This window comes from Arachis stenosperma, chromosome 4 (assembly GCF_014773155.1).
Source record: "Arachis stenosperma cultivar V10309 chromosome 4, arast.V10309.gnm1.PFL2, whole genome shotgun sequence".
In the NCBI taxonomy this organism is placed as follows: Eukaryota; Viridiplantae; Streptophyta; class Magnoliopsida; order Fabales; family Fabaceae; genus Arachis; species Arachis stenosperma.
In genome coordinates this window covers 93,476,287-93,499,173 of record NC_080380.1, presented here as the reverse complement: position 1 = coordinate 93,499,173, position 22,887 = coordinate 93,476,287, and positions in this window count along the sequence as shown.

Sequence of the window (22,887 nt, the reverse complement as noted above, 5' to 3'; positions counted from 1 at the left end):
TGGCTACTTTCATTCCTCTCGGGGAAATAACCTGCACGGCTGTCACTCGCACAGCTAACCAGTCTGGAGGCATCACCCATGGTTGATAGCTACATCCCATCCTCGCAGTGAAAGCTATGCACGCACTCTGTCACAGTACGGCCAATCACCGGTTGGTTCCCGCTCCTACTGGAATAGAATCCCTCTTTTGCGTTTGTCACTAACGCCCAGCAGGTTAAAGTTTGAAGCACGTCACAGTCATTCATGAACGGAATCCTACTCGGAACACCACAGACAAGGTTGGACTTTCCGGATCTAGATGAATGCCGCCATCTATCTAGCTTATACCACGAAGATTCTGTTGGGGAACCTAAGAGATAAACATTCAAGCCTTGTTACACGCAGAACGGAAGTGGTTGTCAATCACGCGCGTTCATAAGTGAGAATGATGATGAGAGTTATTAGCTCATCACATTCATCATGTTCTTGAGTACGAATGAATATCTTGGAATAAGAATAAGATAGAGAATTGAATAAAAGAAAATAGAACTTCATTAATCTTTGAGGTACAGCAGAGCTCCACACCCTTAATCTATGGTGTGCAGAAACTCCACCGTTGAAAATACATAAGCAAGAGGTTCAGGCATGGCCGAATGGCCAGCCCCCTAAACGTGATCAATGATCTCCTAAGATGAAGAATAAAACAAAACTGAGACCAAAGATGATTGATACATTAGTAAATCATCCTATTTATAATAAACTAGCTCCTAGGGTTTACATGAGTAAGTAATTGATGCATAAATCCACTTCTGGGGCCCACTTGGTGTATGCTTGGGCTGAGCTTGATCTATCCACGAGCTGAGGCTTCTCTTGGAGTTGAATTTCGAGTTGTGATGTGCTTTGGGCGTTCAACTCCGGATTATGACGTTTTTCTGGCGTTTAACTCCAGAAAGGAGCGTGTACTTGGCGTTCAACGCCAGTTTGCGTCGTCATTCTTCGAATAAAGTATGGACTATTATATATTGCTGGAAAGCCCTGGATGTCTACTTTCCAACGCCGTTGAGAGCGTGCCAATTGGAGGTCTGTAGCTCCAGAAAATCCATTTCGAGTGCAGGGAGGTCAGAATCCAACAGCATCAGCAGTCCTTTTGTCAGCCTTTTTTCAGAGTTTTGCTCAAATCCCTCAATTTCAGTCAGAATTTACCTGAAATCACAGAAAAACACACAAACTCATAGTAAAGTCCAGAAATGTGAATTTAACATAAAAACTAATGAAAACATCCCTAAAAGTAGCTTAAACTTACTAAAAACTATATAAAAACAATGCCAAAAAGCGTATAAATTATCCGCTCATCAACTTGCTGAGTCAATATTTTGTTCTGAGCCAGTATGGCATTCAGAGTATCAATCTCAAGAACTCCTTTCTTCTGCTTCATCCCATTATTCACAAGATTTCTTTCAGAAGTGTACATGAACTGGTTATTTGCAACCATCTCAATGAGTTCCTGGGCTTCTGCAGGTGTTTTCAGATGAAGAGATCCACCATTAGAATGGTCCAATGACATCATGGACAACTCAGACAGACCATCATAGAATATACATATGATGCTCTATTCGGGAAGCATGTCAGAAAGACACCTTTTGGTTAATTGCTTGTATTTTTCCCAAGCTTCATAGAGGGATTCACCTTCCTTCTGTTTCAAGGTTTGGACTTCCACTCTAAGCTTGCTCATCTTTTGAGGTGAAAAGAATTTGGTCAAGAAAGCATTGACCAACTTGTCCCAAAAGTTCAGGTTTTCTCTAGGTTGTGAGTCCAACTATATCCTAGCTCTGTCTCTTATAGCAAAGGGGAAAAGTATAAGTCTGTAGACCTCAGGATCAACCCGATTGGTCTTAACAGTATCACAGATTTGTAAGAAATCAGCTAAGAATTGATGAGGATCTTCCGATGAAAGTCCATGAAACTTGCAATTCTGCTGCATTAGAGAAACTAATTGAGGCTTAAGCTCAAAGTTGTTTGCTCCAATGACAGGAATTGAGATACTTCTTCCATAGAAGTTGGAAGTTGGTGCAGTATAGTCACCAAGCATCTTTCTTACATCTCTAGCATTGTTGTTGGGTTCGGCTGCCATGTCTGCTTCTTTTTCAAAATTCTCTGTAAGGTCCTTTCTGGAGTGTTGTGCTTTAGCTTCTCTTAGCTTCTTCTTCAGAGTCCTTTCAGGTTCAGGATCAGCTTCAACAAGAATGTTTTTATCCCTGTTTCTGCTCATATGAAAAAGAAAAGAACAAAAGGGAGTAGTGGAATCCTCTATGTCACAGTATAGAGATTCCTTGATGTGTTAGAAGAAAAGAAGAATAGAGGAATGAGGTAGAGAGAGAATAAGAAGAATTCAAACACAGAAAGAGGGAGTGGGTTCGAATTTTTAGATGAGTAGAAGAGAATTGTTAGCAATTAAAATAAATAGAAAGAGAGGAGAGAGAGAGTTTTCGAAAATTTGAAAAAGGAATAAAATAAAATTAGAATTGAAAACAATTAGTTAATAAAAAAGATTTTTGAAAAATGGTTAGTGATTTTCGAATATTAAAGGTGAGAGATAAGAAATAATAAGTTTTGAAAAGGTGGTTTTGAAAAAGGGTAAGAAGTAGTAATTAGTTGAAAAAGATTTGAAAATAATTTTTGAAAAGATAAGAAGTTAGAAAGGGATTTTGAAATCAAAATTTTAAAACGAGATGTGATTGAAAAGGATTTGATTGAAAAATATATGATTTGAAAAGATATGATTGAAAAAGTAATTAAAAAGATTTGATTTTTGAAATTGATGACTTGACTAACAAGAAACTAAAAGATATGATTCTAGAATTTAAAGATTGATCCTTTCTTAATCAAGAAAGTAACAAACTTGAAATTTTTTGAATCAAAACAATAATTGTTTGCAAGAATTTTTGAAAATATGACATAAATTTAAGAAAACGATTTTTGAAAAATTAGTTTTAAAATTTTAAAAAACATTAAAAGAGAAAGATAAGATTTTCAAATTATGAATTAAAACATCAAAATTCAAAAAAAAATTTGAATTTGAAGAGAAATTACCTCCCCTGTGTCATCCTGGCGTTAAACGCCCAGAATGCTACCTCTTTGGGCGTTTAACGCCTAGCCAGATTCCCTGGCTAGCGTTAAACGCTAGAAATCCTTTTTTACTGGGCATTTTTCTGAACGCCCAGAATGCTGCCCATTCTGGCGTTAAATGCCCAGAATGATAGCTTTACTGGCGTTAAACGCCCAGAATGATAGCCATTCTGGCGTTTAATGCCCAAAGTGCCTCTTGTAACAACCCTGGTTTTTGAGTACGCGAGATCTTTTCTGAAAGTACGGAGAACTCCGGAGGATCAGTAAAGGGAGAAGCTCTGATATATTATCAAGTACCTCAATCCTAATTGTCATTATGTCATCTTTAAGCTAGAACCTTTTATGAGGCAAGCTCGATAATGCAGTTACGAAGAACATAGTTTTTGAACCGTATCGGTTAGGAGTTTTGATCCGGTTTTTCGTAGATAGTCTCAGTTTGATGAACTGGACTCGATTCATGAGAGAAGAGAGATAATAGGGTAATATTATCATTATATTAGTAATAAAAGTTTCTTGAATGATATTATAAGGTTACCTGGTCAGTTTTAGTTAAAAACAGAAAATCAGTTTAACCGGGTTTACAGTTTACTGGTGCAGCTTAGCACCAGCACTCTCTGATGACTTTAGCAATGCTAAGGCCTCATCATTCATGTTTTATTCTCATAATAAATATGTTACTAGTGTCATTTATGCTAGTAGCTCAGAAAATAATTTTTAGAGATGTTTTTGCAAGTGTTCCGATACACCTAGTTTTAGTAGTTATACACCTGAGATATTTTAATATTATTTTAATCCACCTCCAAGCCAACCAATCACAACTCACCCTACACCCCCAAAACCCCCAAGGCTGCCTCATTTGCTCATTGTGGCCGAAAATCACCAAGAGAAAAAGGAGAGAAAGTTCTTGGTTCATAAATCTTCAAAGCTTGATTTCTTCTGAACTAAAACTCAAATCAAAACTTCGATTTCACCAAAATGATCCTCTCTTCTTCCTCTACATAACCATGTGAATTATCAAGGCTGGAAATAAGGTGAGATGGCTGTCTCCCTCCCTCTTCAATTCGGTTTCAAGGAAACATGGGTAAATATGTGTTTTCTTGATGTGTTTTAGGAGGAAAAAGTGCTTAAGGACCACCTGAAAGTTTGATTGAATTAGGAGCAGCAAAACCAGGTAGGGTGTCACGAAATTAATCTTGATTATTTGTGTTTGATTTGTGTGAAAGTTGTATAAATTGGCTGTGCTAAAAATTGGTTGCATATATGATTGATTCTTGGTGAAAATTTGGTGAAATTTTGATGAAATTTGATGAAATTCAAGCTTTATGTTCATGTTCTTGGAGCAGATGGAAAAACGAAACCCTAGGCTTAAATTGAGGTTCAATTTGTGATGAAATCATGTAGAAAAGATGGGGTTTTAGTGGCTGATAATTTATTATGAATTTTGGTAAAAATCGGTTGCTGAAAAGATTGAAAAACGGGTGAAAACAGAGAAAGAATCTGAAGAATTTATGAAGAACACGAAGAACACTTTGAGTGTGGTGAAGAACAATGAAGAACACCTTTTTGATTCATAAAAGGGCAAGGAAGTAATTATTTTGGTGTTTGAGGGGTTATTTTGTAATTTCTGAAAGTTAGGGTGGTAAAAGTAGAAATATTAAAAGTTACCGGGGTAAAAAGTGAATTTTAAAGGTTAAAGGTTAAAGTAAAGTTAATTTTCGAAAATATATTAATAAAATAATAAATAATAATAAAATATTAAATAATAATATTTAATTAAAAATAATATTTTAATAAAAATAATAAAATAATGCAGAAAAGGCAGTTTTCTGTAAAAGCTTTAGAAAGACAACTTTAAGTGCAGAATCTCATAATTACCTTCATAAAACACTTAGGGAGTGGTAATAACATGTTAGTGAGGAAAAGATAAAGAAAAGATAAAAGTTGAAGAAAAAATAAGAATCCAAGAAAAAGTCTGTAAAGTTTTAATAACAGAAGAACAGACAGAGACTAGCGAACGAACTAGGGCAACATAGTTAGTCCTCGAGTTGCGACTAGGGTTAGGTATTATATGAAAAGTTAAACTGTTTCAGTATAGACTTAATGAACCTATACTTGGGACAGGCTAACTATTCATACCGAAATTTACATAAGCTTTAAATACATATGTTAAGCAGAGAAACCAGAGCAGAGTAAAGAAACACAGAGAACAGAGTAACCAGAGCAGAATAGAGGGATACAGAGAAAAGAGTAATCTGAGCCAAGTAAAAAGACATAGAGAAGAGAGTAATGTGACAAAGAGAAATGGTTTGAGTTAAGATGTAAAAGTAAAAGCTGTAGAGTTTGTATGGCGTGATTGAACAGAGAAAGAAAGAGTTACAGCATAAGAATGTGAAAGTGATGATGAATAATGAGAATGTTGATGAATGATGATAATGAGAATGATTATGTAAGAATCTGCTGCAGAGAGGCAGTCAGATAGATGGTGGTACGACCACTGAGAACGCTTTCCTGGGATACCTTGCTATAATGCTTTGCTGTAAGACAGAGGTTGCTTACAGAGGTATCAAGATGAATGTGCTCCTGTAAGACAGAGGTTGCTTACAGTGAGTGTGTTGTGGCTCCTGTAAGACAGAGGTTGCTTACAGTGAGTGTGTTGTTGCTCCTGTAAGACAGAGGTTGCTTACAGTGAGTATGTTGTTGCTCCTGTAAGACAGAGGTTGCTTATAGTGAGTCTGTTGGGCGTATATCGGCTAATAAGTTTCGCCCTGCAAGACAAAGGTTGCTTGCAGTGGATACCCTGCAAGACAAAGGTTGCTTGCAGTGGATATTGCCAACAGGAAAGCCTTATCCAGACAGAGGTTGCTGGGTAACGTCGGGAGCGGGTATGTAACCGACAAATGAGCTCATTACCTGCACTAGGGCTAGACATGCATCATTCTTGTCTGCGCATCATTCTCTGTTGCACTCCTTTCTGTGTGTGATCTATTTCTTGGTGTTTGTCTGCTTGTATGCTATTTCTATGTTTTATTTTCTTGTATTCTTTTGTTTGTGTTCTGCTTTCTATTGCCTCTACTTTCTCTTTCTATCTTTATCTTTTGGTTACTGCTTCGCTATATTCTATTATTCGTCTGCTAATCGACCCCAAATAAATGAATATAACTAATAACCCCGACCCTACTAAGAACTCCCCAGTTCTTACCCCTTCTCTCTCCCTTCCTCCTCCAGATGGAAGCATGAGTACCCTTCCGTAGTTCGCTGATGACCGTTCGTAAAGAGAATTCCGCTCTAGGTAGTCTTCTGAGTCTAGGGTGAATCTCTTTATCTATGTATATGTATATACTGTGAGACCAGCCAACGTCTGCACCCCGCTCGTATGCGCACTTTAACCTGAATCCTGTGTACGAGACTCCTGTTGTGTGGGTACTTGATGAGGTACCAGAGGGACGTCCTATGGCAATGTCTGATCGTGCAGAGGAATAGCAGATAATATCCTACCTTGGGTGACGTTCACTTGGCTTGAGTTTTTGAAGACTTAGAACGTACTTTCCCTCGCTTTAGTAGTTTAGAGGGACTAGGCGAGTATAGAGTCTAGGCTAGCCTGGGTGCCAGCTTAGGGACTTCTTGAACAGGTCAGTACCTGGGATGTTGTATATATATATATATATATATATATATATATATATATATATATATATATATATGTATATAGATATTATTTAGCTATATCTAGGGGTGTTCTAACTAAAGGTCTATACTCTAATAAAGGCTGGATCACTGAATCTTGTTAGCTGCTTGTAATGTATTTATGTGTGGTTGTTTATAACTGTTTTATCTGTTATTATTTGTGAATTGATTATAAATGATTATGTTTATTAATCCAAACGTTTTCAGAAAAAAAAAATACACCTCGCAAATTAACTATGCTTTTAACAACGAATCAGGCTCATATGATAAATAATAGATAATAACTAGGAAGACAAATTGGTAGCGCTCAGTTTCCGGTGTGTCCTAGGCGTACTGAAAATTGGGTCGTTACACCTCTTTACTGGCATTTTATTGCCAGTGAGTTCTTTTTTTCTGTGATTCTTCTGTCTTATGTTCAGAATCTTCGTTTCTCTGTATTATTTACTTGAAAATATATTTTTTTATTTTTAAATTTTTAATGAAGAGAGAAAAAAAAACAAAATGACATAAAACATAAAAATGCAAGATCAAAACAAGTAATGCATGCAAGGACACTTTGAATGTCAAGATGAACACCAAGAACACTTTGAAGATCATGATGAACATCAAGGACATATTTTGAAAATTTTTAAGAAAAGAAAGACATGCAAGACACCAAACTTAGAAATTTTGAATGTTCAAACACTATGATTTTAAAAATGAATATGAAAAACAACATGAAACACAAAACAAGAAAATCATGGGATTGAACAAAGGAAATCATCAAGAACGACTTGAAGATCACAGAAAAACACAATGCATATTTTTTTTTGAAAAAAAAATAAAAAGCTTAAACATAAAATAAAATTACCCAATCTAAGCAACAAGATGAACCGTCAATTGTCCAAACTCGAACAATACCCGGCAACGGCGCCAAAAACTTGGTGCACGAAATTGTGATCACACTTTTCACAACTCCGCACAACTAACCAGCAAGTGCACTGGGTCGTCTAAGTAATACCTTACGTGAGTAAGGGTCGATCCCACAGAGATGAGGTAAACTCCATTTTTACTTTCAACATGCTCTGTCACAAACAATACTCACCAAAAGAAATTGGAATCCCCATTGTCACAGATGAGGAATTCTTAGTGAGGTAATAACACAAACACCTTAGTAGCAAAAGAAAATAGAAAATTAAAAGAACTTAAATGAACAAAAATAAAAGAAAAGTGTCTAATCTAGATAATCAACCAACCGGTAGTTTGTTAATCACAATTAATCCCCGGCAACGGCACCATAAAACTTGATGACCAGAATTCACTACCTACATATAATGAATCTGTTCTTTGGCAAGCGCACCAAATTGTCGTCAAGTAATAACCCACAATAGAATGGGATCGTGTCCACAGAGATTAATTGGATTAAGCAAGCAATAGTTGATTAATTATCCTAGTTAGACGATTCAATTTTGAGTGATAAGCAACAAAAAAAGTAAATGACATGAAAGTAAAGGAAAGCAATAAAGTGCAAGAAAGTAAATGGCAAGGAAAGTAAAGTACAAGAAAGTAAAGTGCTGGAAATGTAAAGTGAAGAAAATGTAAATAACCACAAAGTAAATAAAAGAAAGAAAGATAAAATAAACATTGGGATCAAGAGATATTGCATTCTCCGGATTAATTAATATCATCTCATCTTCAATCATGCAACTCATTGACCTCTTGGCAATCATGATTGATTGAGCCCCAATTCCTTGGTGACTCAATCTCTCAAATCTTGATCAATAGCCAATTCCTTGGTCTAATTGCTCATGAGAAGAGATGAAGCTTGTTCCCTGATTATACCACACATCCTCATAGGTCCAAGTAGAGGGAGGATTATATGTCACCATATCCAAACACCAAAATCCAAATCCTACTCAAGTGTGAGAAAGAATTTCAAGCATGGTTTTATGTTTCCTCTTCCAAGGTTCCCATAAAACCCAATTTCACTGAATCTTTTTTCCAAGATAATTGAATGCTAGAATAAAGAACAAAATCCTTTCTAGTAAATCAAAGAGAGATGAATAGAAGAAGAAGAATAAAAACAATCAATCCATTGAAAAACAATAGAGCTCTCTTTCCCAATGGAAAGAGTTAATAATTCATAACTAAATTATTTACAAAGTAAGAAAGAAAATAGAAGAAATTGATGGTGAATGGAAAGGGTTCTAAGACTTCCCCCAATCCAGCATGCCTAATTCTATGAACTAAGGCCTTTATATAGGCTCTCCAAAATTACAAACTTAAATGAAATTAAAAGCAAATTACAATGAAATGAAAATAAACTATTCTAGATGCTTCTTGTGGCTTTGATTGGTTGACAATTGTAACTTGAAATAGAGTTGGAGTGCGCTTGGTTGAAGGTTGGGAGTTGCAGGAAGAAGTTCGCGTGTGGTTCCAAGTGCCACTCCCACTTGAATTTGCCCTTTGGATTGTGACCCATTTGACACGCTGAAAATATGGAGCTGGTTGGGCCTCAAAATGAATGTCCACTATAAAGTGTTATATATGGTTGGAAAGCTGTGGATGTCATCTTTCCAATGCATTTGAAATCAACTCATTTGAATCTCTGTAACTCAAGTTATACCCATTTGAAGGTGACTAGGTCAGTCTATCAGGTAGCCCAGCGTGCCACGCCCACTTCTGGCGTGCCACGCCCCATATGTTGTGAAACTGGCGTGCCACGCCCAAAACTGGCGTGCCACGCCATCAATGATGCACCAAAATCTTCTCTCTAGCCATTTGAACTGGCGTGCCACGCCCAAGACTCCAACTGGCACGCCCATTGTATGAAAGGGGTTGGCGTGCCACGCCTTCGATATCAAGTGGCACGCCCAGGTTTTGCAATGCTAAAATAATGGCCTTTTTCACCTTCAGTTTTAATGTCTACCCTAGAGTGTTATATATCGTTGGAAAGCTCTTGATGTCAGCTTTCCAAAGCCACCAAGATCATCTCATTTAGATCTCTACAATTCAAGTTATATTCCTTTGAAGATGAAGAGGTCAGGCTGGTAACTCTGCAGTGACGTATTTTTCTCCTTGTATTTTCGGGGTCAATATCTTCCTCAATTCCAGCATCCATTATAAAGTGTTATATATGGTTGGAAATATCTGGATTTCTACTTTCTAATGGCATTGGAATCACCTCATTTGAAGTTGTGTAGCTTCAGATATCTTCATTTGAATGAGAGAAGGTTAGGCTGGCATATGCCCCCGGCGTGCCACGCCGAAGAATTGGCGTGCCACGCCGAAGAATTGGCGTGCCACACCCATAGTGGGGCTCAAAATAACTCCTCTGGAACTTAAGCCTGGCATGCCATGCCCATAGCACCAAGTGGCACGCCCATGTTGGAACTTCATTCTTTCAAGCTTGGCGTGCCACGCCTAGAACCCAAGTGGCACGCCCAAGTCACAATTGAGGTTGGTGTGCCACGCCTTCGACATCAAGTGGCACGCCCATGTTGAACTCTTCAATCTCCCTTGCTGTAATGTTGGCCTGGCGTGCCACGCCCAGAGCTTGGTGCACAAAAATTACACTCACACTATGTAATTCCGCACAACTAACCAGCAAGTGCACTGGGTCGTCCAAGTAATACCTTACGTGAGTAAGGGTCGATCCCACGGAGATTGCCGGCTTGAAGCAAGCTATGGTTATCTTATTATTCTTAGTCAGGATACCAATAGGTTTCTTTAGTTTCAGTTGTAAAAAGTTAAAGAGCATGAAATGAGTATTTGTTACGCAGTAATGGAGAATGTGTTAGAGTTTTGGAGATGCTTTGTCTTCTGAATCTCTGCTTTCTCCCTGTCTTCTTTTTTACGAACGCAAGGTTTCTCCTATGGCAAGCTGTGTGTTGGTGGATCACCGTTGTCAATGGCTACCATCCGTCCTCTCAGTGAAAATGGTCCAGGTGCGCTGTCACCGCACGGCTAATCATCTGTCGGTTCTCACTCATGCTAGAATAGGATCCATTGATCCTTTTGCGTTTATCACTACGCCCAACCCTTGTGAGTTTGAAGCTCGTCACAGTCATTCAATCCCTGAATCCTACTCGGAATACCACAGACAAGGTTTAGACTTTCCGGATTCTCAAGAATGCTGCTAATGGATTCTAGCTTATACCACGAAGATTCTTATTAAGGAATCCAAGAGATACTCATTCAATCAAAGGTAGAACGGAGGTGGTTGTCAGGCACGCGTTCATAGATTGAGAATAGTGATGAGTGTCATGGATCATCACATTCATCATAGTGAAGTGCGAATGAACATCTTAGAGAGAAACAAGCGTGTTTGAATAGAAAACAAAAATAATTGCATTAATTCATCGAGACGCTGCAGAGCTCCTCACCCCCAACAATGGAGTTTAGAGACTCATGCCATCAAAAAGTACAAAGTTCAGATCTAAAATGTCATGAGGTACAAAATAAATCTCTAAAAGTTGTTTAAATACTAAACTAGTAACCTAGGTTTACAAAAAATGAGTAAACTAAGATAGATAGTGCAGAAATCCACTTCTGGGGCCCACTTGGTGTGTGCTGGGGCTGATACTTGAGCTTCTCACGTGCCTGGGCTGTTTCTGGAGTTAAACATCACGTTGTGACCTGTTTTGGGCGTTTAACTCCAACTGGTAACCTGTTTCTGGCGTTTATTGATGGGATATTTTTGGTGAAAAAATGAATTTCTCCCAAAAACACACCAATCTAACCGGCAAGTGCACCGGGTCGCATCAAGTAATAAAAACTCACGGGAGTGAGGTCGATCCCACAGGGATTGAAGGATTGAGCAACTTTAGCTTAGTGGTTGATTTAGTCAAGCGAATCAAGATTTGGTTGATTGATTGGTGATTGGCAGAATTTAAATTGCATTGAAAGTAAAGGGAATGGGAAATTGGCATGAATTTAAAGAGAACAAAAATTAAAGTGCTGAATCTTAAGAAACAAGAAATTAAGTGGCAGAAACTTAAAGAGCAAGAAATGTAAATTGCAAGAATCTTAAATGGCAAGAAATGTAAATGACTTGAAATGTAAAGGGGATTGGGACTTGGATTTGCAGGAATTAAACAAAGAGAAGTTGAATTGCATCAAACAGAAGAGTAAATGGGAATTGGGGTGAATCGCATTCAAAACAGAAAATTAAATGAACACATAAAGCAAGAGACAGAGAATTGGAATGGTAAACTTAGATCTCAGGACCCAGAGACTAGAAAACCAAGTCTAGATCTCAATGCCTTCCTAGATCCAACAAGAACAATAGCAAGAGAATTGTAAATTGCAAAGGAATTAGATGAAGAACGATTAACAGAGAACTAAATTCAATTAAGCAGTAAAAAGAGATCCAAGGATGAGATTGAAACAGAATTCCTTCAATTCTCCAACCCAAGATCCAAGACAATTGTAATTGAAATTAAAAGCAATAAAACTAAGAGGAAGAGAATGGAATTCTCCTTCCCCAAACTAAGAAATTAGAGATCACTCAGTAACTAAAATTCCAAAGGAAAGCTCTATGAAAAATCAGAAAAGGAAGCTCCCCGATTAACTTGAATTCTAGCCTATTTATACACTTTCTTCAATTGATCTTCAAGCCTTGAGTTAGGCCTTTGCTCTTGGTGGAATTGGGTTGAAAGAGGCCTTGGTTAATTGCTCTTGAAGTTTGAAGAGAAACCCAAGTGAACCATGTGAACCGGATTTGAATTTTTGCGAAGTTGGATTCAAAGTTTGAGTCAAAGTTTGGGGGCTAACTTTGAGGCCAACTTTTTATATCAGCAAGCCCATTTTTCTGGTGCCAAAGTTGGTGCCAAAGTTAGGGGGCAAACTTCAGCGCAAACTTTGGCCTTTCCTTAAACACAATTGGCGCCAAAGTTAGCCTCCAAGTTTGGGGTCAAACTTGAGCGCAAACTTTGGCCACCCCTGGGAGAAATTGACATGCCAACGTTAGCCTCCAAGTTTGGGGGCTAACGTTGGCACAAACTTTGGCCACCCTGGAGTAGAATTCTCATGCCAACGTTAGCCTCCAAGTTTGGGGGCTAACGTTGGCGCAAACTTTGGTTGTCCAGGGAAGAATTTTCAACTTCTCAAGTTAGCCTTCAAGTTAGGGGGCTAACTTTGAGGCTAACTTTGCACCAAAAGTTTGTGCCAAAGTTTGAGGGCTAACTTCAACTCCAACTTTATGTTTCTTGGATCAATTTCACTTGTTTCATTGCTCCCTCTTTGCTTCTAGCCGTTCCTTCTTTCTTCCACTTTTCTCCAAGCTTTCTTCACCTATCATTAATCAACCAAACACATTAAAGCTATGCCCAAAATCATAAGATATTCAATTTATCATAATATGCAACAATTGTAGCATAAAACCTCATGAATTTGCATTAATTCACATATGGTTGATTCAATCAAAGGAAGCATGAAAATCTACCCAATTGGCTTGCTTGTGGCTCAAGAAAGTGCATAATTCAAGTGAAAACAAAAGAAAAAGACTAGTGAAACTAGGCTAAGATGACTTGTCATCACAACACCAAACTTAAAGCTTGCTTGTCCCCAAGCAAGAAAAGAATTATTGAGAAGAAAGAATGAAGTGGAGAAGGATGTTCATGCTAGCAGAAAGTTATTGGTAGTTCATGGGATTTTGTATGGATATGCAATACTCACTTCTTATTGACTCTTAGGCCTAGAAAGTCTCCTTCAAGCTTCAAGTAACCTATTGCCATGACCTCTCATTATTCCTTTATCCTTGACTATTACTTTGTTCAAAGCTTTATTTGAGTGTCATGTGTAGCAAGTTCATTTTCTTTTCTGTATACCTGACACATTATTCACCATGGACACTTGGCTCACCTTTCCTTTTAAACATTGATGCCCAGCACCTCTTTGGGTTACTAAATGCCTTGTAGTTAGGTTGCTCTTGATAGTGGATTTTCAGCTGATGATCCCGGATTAGTTAATCCAAGTCACCGAGTGTTGAAGCACTCCAAAGAGCTTAGTAGTCCAAGCAGATCCTAATACACAGACACCACAGGCATATATTTTTAAGGTTCAAGCTATTGGTGTCCAGCTTTGTTTCTTTTTGTTTCCTTTTCTTTTCTCTGCCACTTTTTGGCTATCTCTTTTCTTTCTTTCTTTTTGTTTTTCTTTCTTATCAAGGATCTTTATTTAATTGAGATCCATAGACAGTAGGTCACTCTATACTTGGAAGGAGATATCCTAGCTCTTTATTCACTAAAAGTGAGCTATTATACAATCACACACATACCACCACTTACTATTATTCTATTTCTATCTAACAGAGACTATCTTACTTCACATTCCAAACATTTCTTTTTATTGAATTAAAGATGCAGGGGACAAAGCATGCATTTAGTTAAGTGAAAGTAAACACGCAAGCACACACTTAGACTAGCTTACTTGTTGCAGAGAGTGATTCTACTTGTACTAAATGAACACTTTAGCAAGACATAAGTCAAAACATTTCTCAACAGCAAGAGTTAAGTATAGATACAACCTATTGGTTTGCAGTCCTCTTGTCCTTCCTTCTGTTGTGCTCCTTTTGAGTTATGATGCATAATATCTTCAAATGGTTGTTAGTTCCCTGCACAATTCTCAAAAGTTGCTTGCTTCTCAAGCCCTTAGGTGACTGGTTAGTATGCATGAATTGAATGTGGCTTTTGGATTTAATTTGGTGTGGGAACACCAAACTTAATTCCTTGCCACTTCCTTTGATGCAACAGATTAACTATATGTAAAATCTTGTGTCCTTGCTAAAGGTTATAAAACTAAAACTAGAAAGCAATTAAATGGTTGAATGATTTGTCTGATTGCTTAGAGCTAGCTTTGTGCAGGAAGTGAGAATGTGCTTTTAAGTGAGATTTTGGTGGAACACCAAACTTAGAATGCTTCATTCTCTCTTAATTTGTTTTGGTGTGGAACACCAAACTTAGCTCCTTGCGATACATACCAATTATTCAACCTTTTTATTGAAAAATTTATGAAAAGAAAACTACCTCATGTTGGGTTGCCTCCCAACAAGCGCTCTTTTAATGTCACTAGCTTGACATCCTTCATTCTTTGATCATGGAGGTTGAAAATCATAGTGCCTCAGCTTTTCTCCTCTTACTGTGAACTTCCTTCCAGTCTCCTCTTTGATGATCTCTAGGTGTTCAAATGAAAGGACTCGGTTCACAGTGTAGTATTCAGATAATTGTGGAGACACCTTCATTGGTTGGGTGTTTAACACCACTTTATCCCCTGGTGAAAAGCCTTCAGTAGGGATTTTCTTATTTCTCCACCCTCTTGGCCTCTTCTTCTTTTCTTTCTCAAGAGATACTCCCTGCCTTGGTGGTTCTTTATCTGGGATGCTGAATTTCTCATCTGGGGGTTTTGGATCTAGTTCCTCCTTGACTTCTTTGGTTTGTTGCACCATCTCTACTTCTTTCAATTGTGGATTTAGAAGTCTTGGATTTAACTCATTGAATGCCTCCTTCAAGCTTTGATCTCTGGCCTTATCCTTCATACAATCTTCTTCTTGAGTGGGCTCATGCAGGGTTTTAAAAACATGGAATGCTAGGTGTTCATCATGCACTCTTAGCAACAATTCCCCTTTTTCAACATCTATCAATGCTCTGCCCGTAGCTAGGAAAGGCCTCCCCAGGATGATGGGAGTGTTAGGGTCTTCTTCTATATCTGAGATAACAAAGTCAGCAGGGAGAAAGAATTTTCCCACTTTTACCAATACATTCTCCACAACTCCCAGTGCTTGCTTAGTGGATTTGTCAGCTATTTGGAGAACTATTCGTGTGGATTTCAGCTCAGAAATTTGAAGTTTCCTCATTAGAGACAAAGGCATCAGGTTTATGCTTGCACCCAGGTCACAAAATGACTTCTCAATTGTTATGTTTCCTATGGTGCAAGGTATGTAAAAACGCCCAGGATCATCTTTCTTCTCTGGTAACTCTCTTTGGAGGATAGCACTACATTCCTTTGTCATCTTAACAATCTGTCCTTCCTGCAGGGATCTTTTCTTTGTCAGCACTTCCTTCATAAATTTGGCATATAGTGGCATCTGTTCAAGTGCTTCCAAGAAAGGAATATTGATGTTGAGTGTCTTGAATATGTCCAGGAATTTTGAGTATTGCTTATCCTCATTCTCTTTTTTGAACCTCTGAGGGTATGGAAGTTTGGGGACATCTGGCTTCACCCCTTCCTTCTTCTCCTGTAGCTGTGTTTCAAGGATGTCCTCATCTTTCTTTGAGCTTTTTGCATTCTTGGTCTTTCTCTCCTCTTCACTTCTTTCTTCTGTCTCTTCTCGTGGAACTTTTCTGTTGTGTTCTTCCTGATTGATGGCTTCCTTCTCACTTCCCACCATAATTGCTTTGCACTCCTCCCACTTTGTAGCTTTTCCTTTGTCCCTTGGGTGGTCTGAAGTGGTACTAGGGATGCATTTGATTGCTTCTCACCCATCTCTGTGTTTTGTTTAGCCATTTGTTCCATATGCCTCTCAAGATTTCTGATTGCAGCTTCTTGGTTTTTGATTGTTATGGCTTGATCCTTCCATGCTGCTTCTTGATCTTGTCTTGCCATCTCTTGATTTTTCATGAGTTTCTCCATCATTGTCTCTTGGTGCTTCATCATCTTTTCTATCAATGTCTCCAAGTTGGAGATCCTTTGAGTGTCTTGTGATGTTTGTGGCTGGTTGTGGGGTGTTGAAGGTTGATGGTGGGTGTTTTGGTTAGTGGTTTGGTTATTGGGTGGATAGTAGCTAGAATTTGAGTGGTTGTTTTGGGGTTTTCTATATGGATTGGGGTTAGTGTTTTGCTGGTTGTGATTTTGGTTGTTTCTTGAGTTATTTGGTTTGAATTTCGTTGCCATGGTTGCTGATTTTGAGTGTGGTTATCTCCCCATCTTATGTTTGGATGGTTCTTCCAGGATGGATTGTAGATGTCACCATAGACTTCATTTTGGCCGGAGCTTTAGTTATGCACATATTGAGGTTGTTCCTGCTGCTGATCTTCTTGGTTTTCTTCATTTTGCCCCCATTTGGTTGATGGTTGGCTTGTGTTGACTGCTGCAACTTGGAGGCTGTCAATCCTTTTGGCCATTTGTTCAAACTGTTGTTGAATCTGTTGTTGCATCATCTTGTTTTGAGCCAAAATAGAGTCCACTCCTTCCAATTCTAATACCCCCTTTCTCTGTGATGGTTGGCGGGTTCTTTGATGAGCAAAGAAGTATTGATTGTTGGCCACCATGTCCACAAGATTCTGGGCTTCTTCAGCAGTTTTCATCAGTTGTAATGAACCTCCAGCAGAGTGATCTAATGCCTCTTGAGATTTCAACGTCAAGCCTTCATAGAAATTTTGTAGCACATCCCATTCATTGAACATTTCTGGGGGACACTTTCTGATTAGAGCTTTGTACCTCTCCCATGCTTCATACAAGGATTCGGCATCTAATTGGGTGAATGTCTGCACCTCAGTTTTCAGCCTGACATTCCTTTGGGGTGGGTAAAATTTGGCTAAAAATTTAGTCACCAAATCGTCCCAACTAGTGACACTTCCTTTGGGAAAAGTTTCAAGCCATTGTCCAGCCTTATCCTTTAATGAGAATGGGAACAGCAACAATTTGTATGTGTCTGGATGCACACCATTTGTCTTGACCGTTTCACAAATCCTTAAGAAAACGGACAAATGTTGGTTGGGGTCTTCAAGAGGGCCACCTCCATAAGCACAATTGTTCTGCACCAAGGTGATTAGTTGAGGCTTCAACTCAAAGTCATTTGCCTGAACATTTGGGGTGAGGATGCTGCTCCCATAATGTCTGGGATTGGGGATAGTGTAAGAGGCCAACACCCTTCTTGCAGGCTGGGCATTGTTGCTCACTCCCTCTTCACGCACCTCAGCCTCCATGACTTGCAAAAATCACAAACAAACCAAATAAAACATGAGTATTCTAGTGCTAGAATGTGGTTAGAGGGTTAGGTGACACAATGTGTTAAACAGTTAATGTGCTTAGTAAAAATAAAGAAAAATAAAGAAAAAGTGCTTGATCTAAACTACCACCTCACTTAATCATTGTCAATCTAATCAATCCCCGGCAACGGCGCCAATAACTTGATGGGATATTTTTGGTGGAAAAATGAATTTCTCCCAAAAACACACCAATCTAACCGGCAAGTGCACCGGGTCGCATCAAGTAATAAAAACTCACGGGAGTGAGGTCGATCCCACAGGGATTGAAGGATTGAGCAACTTTAGCTTAGTGGTTGATTTAGTCAAGCGAATCAAGATTTGGTTGATTGATTGGTGATTGGCAGAATTTAAATTGCATTGAAAGTAAAGGGAATGGGAAATTGGCATGAATTTAAAGAGAACAAAAATTAATGTGCTGAATCTTAAGAAACAAGAAATTAAGTGGCAGAAACTTAAAGAGCAAGAAATGTAAATTGCAAGAATCTTAAATGGCAAGAAATGTAAATGACTTGAAATGTAAAGGGGATTGGGACTTGGATTTGCAGGAATTAAACAAAGAGAAGTTGAATTGCATCAAACAGAAGAGTAAATGGGAATTGGGGTGAATCGCATTCAAAACAGAAAATTAAATGAACACATAAAGCAAGAGACAGAGAATTGGAATGGTAAACTTAGATCTCAGGACCCAGAGACTAGAAAACCAAGTCTAGATCTCAATGCCTTCCTAGATCCAACAAGAACAATAGCAAGAGAATTGTAAATTGCAAAGGAATTAGATGAAGAACGATTAACAGAGAACTAAATTCAATTAAGCAGTAAAAGAGATCCAAGGATGAGATTGAAACAGAATTCCTTCAATTCTCCAACCCAAGATCCAAGACAATTGTAATTGAAATTAAAAGCAATAAAACTAAGAGGAAGAGAATGGAATTCTCCTTCCCCAAACTAAGAAATTAGAGATCACTCAGTAACTAAAATTCCAAAGGAAAGCTCTATGAAAAATCAGAAAAGGAAGCTCCCCGATTAACTTGAATTCTAGCCTATTTATACACTTTCTTCAATTGATCTTCAAGCCTTGAGTTGGGCCTTTGCTCTTGGTGGAATTGGGTTGAAAGAGGCCTTGGTTAATTGCTCTTGAAGTTTGAAGAGAAACCCAAGTGAACCATGTGAACCGGATTTGAATTTTTGTGAAGTTGGATTCAAAGTTTGAGTCAAAGTTTGGGGGCTAACTTTGAGGCCAACTTTTTATATCAGCAAGCCCATTTTTCTGGTGCCAAAGTTGGTGCCAAAGTTAGGGGGCAAACTTCAGCGCAAACTTTGGCCTTTCCTTAAACACAATTGGCGCCAAAGTTAGCCTCCAAGTTTGGGGTCAAACTTGAGCGCAAACTTTGGCCACCCCTGGGAGAAATTGACATGCCAACGTTAGCCTCCAAGTTTGGGGGCTAACGTTGGCGCAAACTTTGGCCACCCTGGAGTAGAATTCTCATGCCAACGTTAGCCTCCAAGTTTGGGGGCTAACGTTGGCGCAAACTTTGGTTGTCCAGGGAAGAATTTTCAACTTCTCAAGTTAGCCTTCAAGTTAGGGGGCTAACTTTGAGGCTAACTTTGCACCAAAAGTTTGTGCCAAAGTTTGAGGGCTAACTTCAACTCCAACTTTATGTTTCTTGGTTCAATTTCACTTGTTTCATTGCTCCCTCTTTGCTTCTAGCCGTTCCTTCTTTCTTCCACTTTTCTCCAAGCTTTCTTCACCTATCATTAATCAACCAAACACATCAAAGCTATGCCCAAAATCATAAGATATTCAATTTATCATAATATGCAACAATTGTAGCATAAAACCTCATGAATTTGCATTAATTCACATATGGTTGATTCAATCAAAGGAAGCATGAAAATCTACCCAATTGGCTTGCTTGTGGCTCAAGAAAGTGCATAATTCAAGTGAAAACAAAAGAAAAGGACTAGTGAAACTAGGCTAAGATGACTTGTCATCATTTAACGCCAGAATGCACCATGGAACTGGCGTTAAACGCCAGTTTACATCATTTATCTTCGAGCAAAGTATGGACTATTATATATTGTTGGAAAGCCCTGGATGTCTAATTTCCAACTCAATTGAGATCGCGCCAATTGGACTTCTGTAGCTCCAAAAACTCCATTCCGAGTGTAGGGAGGTCAGAATCCAACAGCGTCAGCAGTCCTTTTTCAGCTTGAATCAGATTTTTTTTATCAGCTCCCTCAATTTCAGCCAGAAAATACCTGAAATCACAGAAAAACATATAAACTCATAGTAAAGTCCAGAAATATGAATTTTTCCTAAAAACTAACTAAAACATACTAAAAACTACATGAAATTACCCCAAAAAAGCGTATAAAATATCCGCTCATCACAACACCAAACTTAAACTGTTGCTTGTCCCCAAGCAACTAGATAAATAAAATAGGATAAAAAGAAATCAAGAAGCAATAATATCTCGGAGTTTCAAGTGAAGCTCAAATTCTAATTAGATGAGCGGCACTAGTAGCTTTTTGCTTCCGAACAGTTTTGGCATCTCACTTTATCCTTTGAAATTTAGAATGATTGGCATCCATAGGAACTCAGAATTTAGATAGTATTATTGATTCTCCTAGTTTAGTATGTTGATTCTTGAACACAACTATTTTATGAGTCTTGGCCGTGGCCCTAAGTACTTTGTTTTCCAGTATTACCACCGGATACATAAATGCCACCAGACACATAACTGGGTGAATCTTTTCAGATTGTGACTTAGCTTTGCTAAAGTCCCCAATTAGAGGTGTCCAGAGTTCTTAAGCACACTCTTTTGCTTTGGATCACGACTTTAACCACTCAGTCTCAAGCGTTTCTCTTGGACATGCATGCCACAAGCACATGGTTAGGGACAGCTTGATTTAGCCGCTTAGGCCTGGATTTATTTCCTTGGGCCCTCCTATCCATTGATGCTCAAAGCCTTGGATTCTTTTTACCATTGCCTTTTGGTTTAAAGGGCTATTGGCTTTTTCTACTGCTCCTTCTCTTCTTTTTTTTCACTGCTTTTTCTTGCTTCAAGAATCAATTTCATGATTTTTCAGATCATCAATAACATTTCTCTTGTTCATCATTCTTTCAATATAAAATTCAATATAAAAAATATGCACTATTCAGACATTCATTCAGAAGACAAAAAGTATTGCCACCACATATAAATAATTAGAATTTTCCTTATTAAAAACTCCAAAAAAATTGCCTCCTTATTCTAAAAATCTACTATTTTATTCATGTTTGATGATGATGAGAAAAATAAATTATAGCTTAATTGGAGATAAAATCAAAATAGAGATACTAATTACTACTACTCATATATAACTTCTAAGATAAATTCCTAATAAGAACAATTATCACAGAGTTAAGGCTAAGATTAGGACTCAACAACCTTTATTTTGGGAGGTTGATGCTCCTTTAATCTGTGGGGTGCTTGGCCCTTCAAGAGATAGCTTCTGACGCTTCAGTTGCTTCAGTTCACGCCCTTGCTCTTCTTGTTCCCTAAGCAGTTTGCAAAGCATGCTACTTTGATTTTGCTGTTCTTCCTTTAGTTGGTCCATAGTTTCTTGCAACTTGGTGACAGATACTTCAAGACGCTCCCAGTATTCAATTTGAGGGATTTCTAGGAGGAACTCCTGTTCTTTCCTCTTGATGGGGTCGTCCTGCACTTGTTGTCCTTCCATTGACTTTTTGGTGATTGGTTGCTCAACTGAGATATACTCATTTACTCCCATCTTCACCCTAGCATATTTACATAGCATAGAGATTAAGCTTGGATAAGCCAATTGGCATCTTTGGAGTTCTTGTTTGCAATTGTGTAAAGTTCACAAGAGATCAGTTGATGAACTTCCACTTTTTTTCCTAACATAATGCAATGGATCATTACTGCTCTTTTGATGGTGACTTCAGAGCGGTTGCTAGTGGGCAGTATAGAACGCCCAATGAAGTCCAGCTAGTCTCTGGCGACTGGTTTGAGATATCCTCTCTTGAGTTGATTTGGGACACCCTTTGTGTTGGTTGTCCACTTGGTTCCAGAGAGGCATATGTCCTCTAGAATTTTGTCCAAGCCCTTATTTGTTCTCCTCATTCTCCTGTTATAGGAGTCTGGGTCATCTTTCAGCTGAGGTAGCTTTGAAGATCTCTCTGATTTTGTTAGGGTGGAAGTGAACAATCTTCCCTCTAACCAAAGTTTGATAGTCATAGAAGGCGGTTCCAGCTATTCTCTGCCTGTCTATTTGCCACAGATTAGAGTAGAATTCCTGAACCATGTTTCTTCCCACCTTTGTTTAAGGATTCGCTAGTATTTCTCAGCTCCTGTTTCAAATTTGCTCTTGGATCTCTGGATATGCGTCTTCTTTCATATCAAATTTAACTTCCGGGATCACTGACCTTAGACCTATTATTTTGTAGTAATGGTCTGAATGTTCTTTGGTTAAGAACTTTCCTTGATTCCAAAGTGATTTTAGAATATTCTCTTTCTTGCCTCTTGAAATGGTTTGTTTTCCCTTAGGAGCCATGATCTTAGTGGGTATTGGTTTAGTGATCACGGATAAACACACCAAACTTAGAGGTTTGCTTGTCCTCAAGCAAAAAAATGGAAAGGAGGGGGATAGATGGAGAGCCAAGTTCGAATTGTGGAGGAGAGGAGGGAGCCGAACGTGGATTTAAAGGGAGGGGTGGGTTTTCGAAAATTTTGAAGAAGATATGATAGAAGATATGATTTGTAAAAGATAATTATGATAGGAAAAAGATGCAATTTAAAATTGAAAATATATGAAAGATATTTAAAAAAGATAAATCTGAATTTTGAAAAGAATATATGATGAATTTAAAAAGATTTGAGAAGAATTTAAAAAGATTTGAAAAGAATTTAAAAAGATAATTGAGTTTTGAAAAAGATTTGAAAAGAAGTTGAAAAGGATTAAAAAAAGATTTATGTTTAGAATTAAGATACATTTGATATCTTTGAAAAATGATTTGAAAAATTAGGATTTGTAATAAGTTTATGCAAGAAATTATGGATGGAAACATGAAAATTTGAAAAAAATCAAGTTGGGAACAAAAACTTTCTCCCTTCCACAATCCTGGCGT